Consider the following 12,024-nt stretch of genomic DNA (forward strand, 5'->3'; position numbering starts at 1 on the left):
CAGTCAACCAATCAGAGGATTGTGCATGAGCTGACTACAGACCTGTAACTCCCCTCCCTCACGTGGCCTTTAAAAATGCCTCCCTGAAAACCAGAATTGAAAGAGACATGTGTACCCCAATATTCACTGCAGTACTGTTTACAATAGCTAGTACATGGAAGCAACCTAGATGTCCATCGGCAGATGAATGGATAAGAAAGCTGGGGTACATATACACAATGGAATATTACTCAGCTATTAAAAAGAATGCATTTGAATCAGTTCTAATGAGGTGGATGAAACTGGAGCCTATTATACAGAGTGAAGTAAGTCAGAAAGAAAAACACCAATACAGTATATTAATGCATACATATGAAATTTAGAAAGATGGTAATGATGATGACCCTATATGTGAGACAGCAAAAGAGACACAGATGTAAAGAACAGACTTTTGGACTCTGTGGGAGAAGGCGAGGGTGGGATGATTTGAGAGAATAGCATTGAAACATGTATATTACCATATGTGAAATAGATTACCAGTCCAGGTTTGATGCATGAGACAGGGTGCTCAGGGCTGGAGCATTGGATTGACCCTGAGGGATGGGATTGGAAGGGAGGTGGAAGGGGGGTTCAGGATGGGGAACACATGTATACCCATGGCTGATTCATGTCAATGTATGGCAAAAACCACTACAATATTGTAAAGTAATTAGCCTCCAATTAAAATAAATAAATTAATTTAAAAAATGCCTCCCTGAGTTGGAGTGTTTTGCGTATTTGCTGCCCTGGACTCCTTGTTTGGCACCTTATAATAAATACTGAACTCCTTCATGGCAAGCGGGGTCAGTAGATTGGCTTTACTGCCTGTGGGTTACCGGACCTACGTATGCTCTTATCAGGCACAAGAGTCTAACGGCTTAGAGGCCCCCTCTCGGGAGCTGAAGGCAAAGACCAGATCTCTCTTTGGGCAAGGGCAAATTCTTTATTATACAAGGCCCTTTCCTTGTGATACACTCATACCTGCTCATGACCTTGGAGGAAGAGCCCAGCCTCTGTGCTCACGTAACCGGCATGAACAGGAATCCCACTTGGCTAGACAGCAGGACAGCCAGTCTACAACAAAATGTGCAACAGACTCTGGTTGTTGAGAAATCACACCCAGCGTTTTTCTCTACTCATCCAATATGGAAGAAAAACGTCAGTCTGACCCCACAAGGCTCTTGCGTCAGGCCCGGTTGGTCTCAGTGTCATTTCTGATTTGGTTGCATTCAGAACCCATAGTCAGCATCGATTTTCAATTGGAGCGGCAAATCATTTTTTCTTAAAAAGGAGGCAGGGGTGGAATCCCAAAGATTAACAAGCTTCTTTCCTTTATCTAGTTACCTTTCCCAGTGAGGTAATGTTACCGTGAAGACTGCCTTGCAATCTGTACAAAAGGGGGAAGTTCACATCTTTATTCATTCTGGGACCTTGTTGACACTTGAAAAAGTCTTCCGCCTGCACCGCAGACAAAGTTCAATAGATGGGGGGCCGGTGGCCTTACTATTTAGGGATGGAGGAGGGGAGAGGAAAGGAATACAACTTTGGGCCTGAGGGTACAGGGGATGAGGGGAGGGGTGGGCAGGGGACCAGAAGGGAGAAGAAAACCTTTTCACTTGACCTCACAGGCTTTCCCACACCCTGGGCTATCCCAAAGGAGGAGGGGAGAGTCTCTTTTCTCTGGAGGTCCTCCAGCTCCGCAGTGTCCTTCTCAGGATTTCCATTCTCCTCCAGCTTTCCTCCAATAGGAAGCCAGGGCCACAGACAGATGCTTTATTTCTTCATACCATGGACAAGCAGCTAAAAAAAACCCACCCAAACCCAAAGACCTGGATGACCAAAGCCTTGGTGAGGGCCTATTACAGTGACAAGAGTGAATTTTTGCTCTTCCTCCCCCCACTTTCCCTCCTGTGCCTCATTCCTACAGAGGACCCAGAAGGTTCCTCCTAGGGATATTTTAATTATTTACTAACACATACATATTAATACTGAGCATCCATTACTGCCAAGCATTGGTGGGAGTGATGACAGAGAGACACAGCTGATAAAAATAAACAAGGAGTGAAAGAGTGTTTGAATGACTGGGTGAATGATTTCCGAGTGCACAGGAACTGTGTCTTTAAAAAAGTGACGTTGAAAAAAAAAAGAAAAAGAAGGTGATGTTGAGGGACTTCCCTGGTGGTCCAGTGGCTCAGACTCTGCGCTCCCAATGCAGGGGTCCAGGGTTCGGTCCCTGGTCAGGGAACTAGATCCCACGTGTCACAACTAAAGATCCTGCATGCCACAGTAAAGACCCAGTGCAGCCAAATAAATCAATTTTTTGAAAAAGACACAAAAAAAGGAGAAGAAGGAGCAAGCAAAGCTAAGAAGGAAGAGGGGAAAAAAACCTTGATTGGACTATGTAAGCCTTAAACTGAACTGGCTGAGATGCTGCTTCTACACCTTGCAGTATGAGTGTTCAAAGTAGAAATTAAGTTCAGCTACAGGAAAATTAATAAAGCTACAATCTTCACTGTGCTTCCCAGGTGGCGCAGTGGTAAAGAATCCACCTGCCAATGCAAGAGATACAGGAGATGCCAGTTTGATCCCTGGGTTGAAATCGAGTAGGGGAAATGGCAACCCACGTCAGCATTCTTTTTTTTTTTTTGTAAGGAGGAATTAAAAGGATTTTATCTGTGTATTCAGAATCACACACAAGTTACCTTTACAGTTCAATTTACTACATGAAAATCATTTGGGTTTTATATTTTCAGTTAAATTCCGAACTTAAAGTATTGACTTTTAAAAAAAAAAACTTACATTAATTCAGTATTTTTTTTAGCATACCAAATTGAAATACATTAAGTTCAAACCTCAGATTTATGGCAAATAGTCTTCAAATACAATACAGACATTTTTTAAAGTTACCATATCGTTCACATGTGGTACTTGCAACTCTGAGTTGTTATACACAGACTAGCTCTCCTTTAAATACAGTAAAACTGACATACCATGAAGCTCAGTGTTGTATAGTCAAGCCAAGGACTCAAAGTTATACCATCTCTTAAAAGATTTGGCATTTTTGAACCAAAAAGCACAACATGTAAAGAAGGTTAGGAACAATTCCTCCTCCTCATTACATTTAAAAAACGTTGCCTGGTAGCTTGGAATTTTGCATAAAATCCCACATTATACCTTGGAAAATTCCAAGGGTAATTAGATGACAATGGACTGGGATCCTTTTTTCCGCTCCAGTATTCTTGCCTGGAGAATCCCATGGAAGGAGGAGCCTGGCGGGCTACAGTCCATAGGGTTGCAAAGAGTCAGACATGACTGAGCACGCATGCATGCATGCACAATCCTTATCATGGAAGGGGAAGGCTGGGAAAAGAACCAAGCCTTGGGTTGAATGCTCTAGGGGTTTCCTCCAAGGCTAATTAACTGTCGTGGTGACCCACAACAGGTTGAGCATGGTGGGCTGGTGACAATGGGGACTCCAGCATCCGAGGGACAAAGCTTTGAATTCTAGGTGTATGATTTCAGGCAAATACTTAATGGATTGAAGCCTCGGTTTCCTCATCTGTAAAAGGGGTCTCACGAACCCTCCCATTTAGGTCAGGAGGGCCAGATGTGATAGCTTGTGGAGACTGTTGTCACAGAGTCAGGCACAACGGACCCCAGAGGGTGGGGACAGCCACACAGCAAAGGTTCTTGGTAGCCCAGGGGACAGACAGTTCAGTGGGATAAACAGAGTTCCCATGGGTGTTCCCAGGTCTCAGAAAGGAGGAAGGAATGCCTTTACTACCTTAAAGACTCTTTTCTAGCGCGCTCTTTTTGGCAAAAGAAAAACATCATGTTCTCGGACTACTGTTACATAACTGCTTATGTAACTGCTTAAGGGAAGCATAGCTCTACTAAAGTCTGAGATTCAACACGATCATCTGCAATTTTTTAAAAATAAACCGTTTCCAGACTTCCCTGGAGGTCCAGTGGCTAAGACTCCACACTGCAGGGGGCCTGGGTTCGATCCCCAGTCAGGGAACTAAGATCCCACATGCTGCATGGTGCAGCCAAAATAATAATAATAATAGTTAAAAAATAATAAAATAAACCATTTCCCCACACCAACACAGAAAGAGCAAGCCTAACAGTCAGTGCAGGCGGCTCCCCACTACCTGTGAGGTTCTGATTAATGGTGGTGGTCAATGTAAACTGAAAGTAAAAGGCAAGAGTGAGCCCATCTTGTCTGGGAAGGCAGGCGATCAGGATTCTAGTCCTGGTTGGGGAGGCTTGAACAAGTCACTTTCCCCTTGCTCCTCAAAGTGTGGTCCATGCATTAGCAGTCTGGGCACTAGGGAGCTTGCTGGCAATGCAGAGTTTCAGCCACACCCCAGATTTATTGCATCAGAGCCTACATTGTTAACCAGATCTCCAGGGGATTTTATGCATGTTGAAGTTTGAGAAGCATTGACTTAATATTCTGAGACTTTCTCTCCTAAATGAGGGGTCAGAGTGGCATTTAAACAAATTGAATGTAAGTACGACTGGCTTTTTAGAAGATAAAAAACATATATTCATAAAGAAACACATTAAGCAAGACAGTGAAAGTGAAAAGCAAAGTCCTTTTGCAGCCCAGAACTCCCCTTCAATCCACAACACCCCCAGATCCTGCCTTCCAGTAACCATTCTCTAAATGTCTTCAAGCTCAACCTCATGTTCAGCCTTTCTTTCTTCCTGGCAGCCCATCCACACTCCAGTCAGGCCTCTCTCTCTCTTTTTCATGGAAAGGCATCTAATTTTAGATACAGCAGTGTGTACACGTCAGTCTCAAACTCCCAATCTATCCCTCCCCTCTCCCCCTTCCCCCATAACCATAAATTCATTCGTTCTCTAAGTCTATGAGTCTTTTTCTGTTTTACAAATATATTTGTATCATTTAAAAAAAAATTCTGCATATAAGTGATATAATAATATGATTTATCTTTCTCTGTCTGATTTATTTCACTTAGTATGATCATCTCCAGGTCTATCCACATTGCTGCAAATGGCATTATTTCATTCTTTTTAATGGCTGAATAATATTCCATTGTTTATAGTACCATATCTTTATCTAGTCATCTGTTAATGGATATTTAGGTTGCTTCCATGTCCAAGCTATTGTTAACGGTGCTGCAATGGACATTGGGGTACATATATCTTTTCAAAGCTAGGCAGGCTTCTTTTGAAGCCCTGTTATTTGCCTTGAGTTTGGGGGGGGGTGGGAGTAGAAAACACCCTTTCTCCCCAAGCCAACCATGCTCTTCAAAGAAATGCTTACTCTGATCTGGCTGACAGATTCTTCACTTTCTCTTATATTGTTTATAGGAGCATTCCAGGTCAAAAGATTGGTCCGGCCACCTCTTAGCAAATTATGAGGGGATATACTTACATCTGTCTTTAGAATGTCAGGGACTTGTCACCTATCATTCATATTCGTGGCTTGGGGCTTCAGCTGACGTTCCCAAATGGAGGTCTGCTACAGTCTTCCAAACCTGAAGGTCTGCGGATTGATTGCAGATACCTGATTTGTTCACCCATCATTTTATGGCTGTCTCTTTCTCTATTTCTTCAGTGTGACTGTGACTCAGTCAAAATATGATTTCCTTTCATGTGGGCCATTCTGGCTACCCTAAAGGGGATCTCCCAGCATCTTGGGCTTCCATGACTCCAGTTAGATACTTTCCATCTTTCTCCAGATTTAAGCATCAGGGGATCTTGCATGGATGTGGGCTTAGTCACATCCCATTTGTTTGGGACCCCATGGACTGTAGCCCACCAGGCTCCTCTCTCCATGGAATTTCCCAGGCGAGAATACTGGAGTGGGTTGCCATTTCCTCCTCCAGGGAATCTTCCTGACCCAGGGATTGAAACCAACCTTCCTGTGTCTTCTGCATTGGCAGGCAGGTTCTTTACCAGCTGAGCTATCAGGGAAGTCAGTCTTTAGGCCAGTTTATCACCTGTGCTTCTGACCAATCAGCTGCAGATTGATTCCAACAACCCTCTTCCTTGGGTTTGATTAATTTACTAGGGTGGCTAACCCTAGGGGCTTAGGGTGGGCTCCCCTTGTGGCTCAGCTGGTAAAGAACCCACCTGCAAGCGAGAGACCTGGGTTCGATCCCTGCGTTGGGAAGATCCCCTGGAGACGGGAAAGGCTACCCACTCCAGTATTCTGGCCTAGAGAATTCCATGGACTGTATAGTCCGTGGGGTCGCAAAGAGTCGGACAAGACTTGAGAGACTTTCACTTTCAGGGTGGCTAACAGAACTCAGAGAAACACTGAACTCACTAGATCATCAGTGTATTATAAAAGGAAAGGGCTTCCCAGGTGGCGCCAGTGGTAAAGAACCCGCCTACCAATGCAGGAGACATAAGAGACACGGGCTTGATCCCTGGATTGGGAAGATCCCCTGGGGGAGGGCATGGCAACCCACTCCAAATATTCTTGCCTGGGGAATCTCATGGACAGAGGGGACTGGCAGGCTACAGTACATAGGGTTGCCCAGAGTCGGACATGCCTGAAGCAACTTATCACATATGTATAAGCTGAAGCAACTTAGCACGCACGCATAAAAGAATATGAACAGCCAGATGGAAGAGACGTGTAACGAAAGGAATGGGGAAGCTTCCACACCCTTTCTAGGCATGCTTATCTCCCCCATCTTCATGTGTTCACCAGGCCAGAAGCTCTCCAAATCCTATCTTTTGGAGGTTTTCTGGAGGCTTTGTTATTGAGCATTGGTTCTCCCCAGTCACTACAAACTGACTAGAGGCCAGACAAGAAATTTAGGCAAGGCTTACTGGGGTCCCTGCTGTGGCAGTGAGGAGTGAAAACAGATTCCCTTGCTTGCTAGCTCCCAGACTGGGGGGCAGGGAGGGTTGGGGTGCGGAGCAAGCTTGTCCCTTTTATGGGGTGAGGGTAGGGGTGTGTCTATGGGTCAGGCCAGAAGTGTGGCTTAGGCTGTTTGCCCACCCCATAGGTGGTGCTGAGCACAGGGGGCATGTGCAGTACCTTGCTTTGGCCCCCAGCCCCAGGCTTTTGCTCTTGTTGTTCCCAATGAGTCAACTCTTTGCATGAGGTGGCCAAAGTATTGCAGTTTCAGATTCAACATCAGTCCTTCCAATGAACACCCAGGATGGATCTCCTTTAGGATGGATTGATTGGATCTCCTTGCAGTCAAAGGGACTCTCAGGAGTCTTCTCCAACACCACAGTTCAAAAGCATCAATTCTGCAGCACTCAGCTTTCTTCACCGTCCAACTCTCACATCCATACATGACCACTGGAAAAACCATAGCCTTGACCAGACGGACTTTTGTTGGCAAAGTAATGTCTCTGCTTTTAAATATGTTATCTAGGTTGGCCATAACCTTCCTTCCAAGGAGTAAGCGTCTTTTAATTTCATGGCTGCAATCACCATCAGCAGTGATCTTGGAGCCCCAAAAATAAAGTCTGACACTGTTTCCACTGTTTCCCCATCTATTTCCCATGAAGTGATGGGACCAGATGCCATGATCTTAGTTTTTGAACGTTGAGCTTTAAGCCAACTTTTTCACTCTCCTCTTTCACTTTCATCAAGAGGCTCTTTATTCTTCACTTTCTGCCATAAGGGTGGTGTCATATCTGAGGTTATTGATATTTCTCCCGGCAATCTTGATTCTAGCTTGTGTTTCTTCCAGCCCAGCGTTTCTCATGATGTACCCTGCATATAAGTTAAATAAACAGGGTGACAACATACAGCCTTGACGTACTCCTTTTCCTATTTGGAACCAGTCTGTTGTTCCATGTCCAGTTCTAACTGTTGCTTCCTGACCTGCATACAGGTTTCTCAAGAGACAGGTCAGATGGTCTGGTATTCTCATCTCTTTCAGAATTTTCCACAGTTTATTGTGATCCACACACTCAAAGGCTTTGGCATAGTCAATAAAGCAGAAATAGATGTTTTTCTGGAACTCTCTTGCTTTTTCGATGATCCAGTGGATATTGGCAATTTGATCTCTGGTTCCTCTGCCTTTTCTAAAACCAGCTTGAACATCTGGAAGTTCACGGTTCACGTATTGCTGAAGCCTGGCTTGGAGAATTTTGAGCATTACTTTACTAGCATGTGAGATGAGTGCAATTGTGCGGTAGTTTGAGCATTCTTTGGCATTGCTTTTCTTTGGGATTGGAATGAAAACTGACCTTTTCCAGTCCTGTGGCCACTGCTGAGTTTTCCAAATTTGCTGGCATGTCGAGTGCAGCACTTTCACAACATCATCTTTCAGGATTTGAAATAGCTCAACTGGAATTCCATCACTTCCACTAGTTTTGTTCGTAGTGATGCTTTCTAAGGCCCACTTGACTTCACATTCCAGGATGTCTGGCTCTAGGTGAGTGATCACACCATCGTGATTATCTGGGTCGTGAAGATCTTTTTTGTACAGTTCTTCTGTGTATTCTTGCCACCTCTTCTTAATATCTTCTGCTTCTGTTAGGTCCATACCATTTCTGTCCTTTATTGAGCCTATCTTTGCATGAAATGTTCCTTTGGTATCTCTAATTTTCTTTTTTTTTTTTTTTTGGTATCTCTAATTTTCTTGAAGAGATCTCTAGTTTTTCCCAATCTGTTGTTTTCCTCTATTTCTTTGCATTGATCGCTGAGGAAGGCTTTCTTATCTCTCCTTGCTATTCTTTGGAACTCTGCATTCAGATGGGAATATCTTTGCTTTTCTCCTTTGCTTTTCGCTTCTCTTCTCTTCCCAGCTATCTGTAAGGCCTCCTCAGACAGCCATTTTGCTTTTTTTCATTTCTTTTCCATGGGGATGGTCTTGATCCTTGTCTCCTGTACAATGTCATGAACCTCTGTCCATAGTTCATCAGGCACTCTATCAGATCTACTCCCTTAAATCTATTTGTCACTTCCACTGTATACTCATAAGGGATTTGATCTAGGTCATACCTGAATGGACTAGTGGTTTTCCCTACTTTCTTCAATTTAAGTCTGAATTTGGCAATAAGCAGTTCATGATCTGAGCCACAGTCTGCTCCCGGTCTTGTTTTTGCTGACTGTATAGAGCTTCTCCATTTCTGGCTGCAAAGAATATAATCAATCTGATTTCGGTGATGACCATCTGGTGTTGTCCACGTGTAGAGTCTTCTCCTGTGTTGTTGGAAGAGGGTGTTTGCTATGACCAGTGCGTTCTCTTGGCAAAACTCTATTAGCCTTTGCCCTGCTTCATTCTGTACTCCAAGGCCAAATTTGCCTGTTACGCCAGGTGTTTCCTGACTTCCTACTTTTGCATTCCAGTCCCCTATAATGAAAAGGACATCTTTTTGGGTGTTAGTTCTAGAAGGTCTTGTAGGTCTTCATAGAACTGTTCAACTTCAGCTTCTTCGGCGTTACTGGTCAGGGCATAGACTTGGATTACTGTGATATTGAACCATAGCTGTGGCAGGAGCAAAAGCAGGGCATTGCACAGGCCCTCTGCACACAACACCAGTGCTACCCTAACCAGTGTAGGAATCTGACAATGTCTGATTGACTAGTTAAAGATTCCATTTCTGGGAGAGGTGAAACTGTAATTAAATTACAGCTTGGTAACATGGGGCTTAACACAAGCGATTTCACTGGGGGCTGTTGTCTTGTTTTTAACAGCCTCAGCCAGAGGTGTAAAATTTGCCTTAGTGGTATTTTTAATAGTTAAGCATTTAAAGATATGTAATAAAATAGTTTTGGAAACTACACGAGCATGGTAAATTCAAATGGCCCAGAGGGTGAGCAGGTAAGTCAGCACCTCCTTTCCCCAGAGCTGAGAGGGGAAGTTTTGATTTAGGGCCTGGGTGGGGGGAGAGGGGCTCCTGGTAAGCTCTCCTTTCTTCTCAGGCCTATTCTAGATCCTTGGAACAGAGGCTTTGGCTTGCTGGCCAGAGAAGGTGGTGGGGGGGGCGAGATGAGTCCCCATCCCTAAGAAAGGCCTTGGATTCACATATCTAACCAGCTGTTCAGGTAGGGCTGGAATTCATTCATTGTCAAATGCTCCTGGGTATCAGACACTGATCCAGACATTTGGGGTGCAGCATCTTGGAGGTGAAGAGCTAGAAAGGGGTGGGTGGATGAGTACCTGATGTGAGCAATGGCAAAAATCTACCCCCTTCCCCACCACTCTTAACTGCAAATCAAATATTCCTGGAACCTTTCCAAAAAACTGATTTGCTCTTTGAGAAATGCAGCTTGTTAACATTTCTGGAACATATTATTTCAAAAACAAAAGTAAACAATAAGGACATTCCCCAGTCACTCTCAAACCAACTTATTAAGAACCACTTTTTCAGAACTTGCCTATGGTTCACCATAGTGTGCTTGTCCTAAATTGAACTGTTAATTTCTCTGCTATTACCCAAATAAACTCGTTTTCCTGGTAAAATAACTGCTGCTACTGCTGCTGCTGCTAAGTCGCGTCAGTCGTGTCCGACTCTGTGCGACCCCATAGACGGCAGCCCACCAGGCTCCTCCGTCCATGGGATTTTCCAGGCAAGGGTACTGGAGTGGGGTGCCACTGCCTTCTCCAGGGCATGAAAGTGAAAAGTGAAAGTGGAGTCGCTCAGTCGTGTCCGACTCAGTGACCCCCATGGACTGCAGCCCACCAGGCTCCTCTGTCCATGGGATTTTCCAGGCAAGAGTACTGGAGTGGGGTGCCATTGCCTTCTCCAGGTAAAATAACTAGTTCCTAACAAAACCAAACTGAAGCATTCTTCCACCCAGCTGAACTGGTTTGACTTGTCTTCCTGGTAAAATTGGACTGAATTTCTCACTTCAAACCAGTTCAGAGTTTTTATTCACATGAAAATGAAGAGCTTTACGAGAAAATATATACACATACCATGTTGGTTCATGCACAACTAATTGCATATGTAGCAGGACTGCTATTAATTTAAATACCTGATCATCTCTGGAATTATTGTGATTCTGAGTCCTGTTATATACGGCACTAAAAGTAAACTCAAAAACATTTGTAAGAAAACTGTAAGAGGAAAAACAGTCCTGATCAAGTGGCATTTGAAGGAAAATTACTATTATTTTGAGTAATAGAAAGCCAAACAGACCTTAGAGACCTTAGGTACTTAGTGTGTGTTTTGTTTGAATCAAGACATGTGAGAGTCTTACAGCAATTAGTCGCTTTAATCAGGCTTAACCTGCAAAATTAGAATAACCAAGTGAGGACAACGATAAGACGTCATTTTAGACTTTAAAACAAATTTCATGGTATGGTTCCAAGACTGCTGGTCTGGAACGGACCCTGGTTCTAGTCCAGGTTTTGCCATTTCTAGGGTGGGATCACCTCCGAGTGTTAATTCGCAGTCTGTAATTTGGGGATATGATACTTGCCTGGCCTCCTAACATGTGCTTGTGAGTACAAAGCTGAACAGGAAGTGTGAGAGCAATTCATGGACTTGACTCTCCGTGCCAAGGACAGTTTTGTGTAGGAGGGAGGAGCTCCGGGTAGACAGGAGATGATAAGGCTGTTGGCACGGATACCCTCACAGTGTGAAATGCCAGCCCTCTCTAGCAAAGAAAAAGTACAGACTTATGACAAAACAAGCAGCTTCAAGCTCAAGTTCAAAACCAAGTCAGTTCCTTGCACTGGAGATGGTCTGGCTGCTGATACTGGCTTGACATTGCTAGTAACCACCTGGGCATCTTCATTACTGCCCTGAAAGTTCTGTGGTGTTCTCCTCAGGATGACTTTCTCCCCTTACTTTGTGATGCTTTAACAGGCAAGTGAAGAAAACGCTTCTCAGAATGGCTTAACTGATCATAGAGTGCATTATCTTGCAGGAGAAGAGATCCAGAGAAGGGATGGGTTCCAGTTAGTTAACTAATGGGCTAGAAAATGCTATCTTTCAGCTTGACTATCATTAGCTTGTTTTTACCCACATCATGTTTGCAATATGGTTGCCCTAGGGCATTCAGGAGGAAAAGCCAAATTCTTTTCATACATCTTTTTTTTTTTT

This window comes from Giraffa tippelskirchi, chromosome 2 (genome assembly GCF_054371585.1).
Source record: "Giraffa tippelskirchi isolate mGirTip1 chromosome 2, T2T-mGirTip1v1.2.pri, whole genome shotgun sequence".
Taxonomy (NCBI): Eukaryota; Metazoa; Chordata; class Mammalia; order Artiodactyla; family Giraffidae; genus Giraffa; species Giraffa tippelskirchi.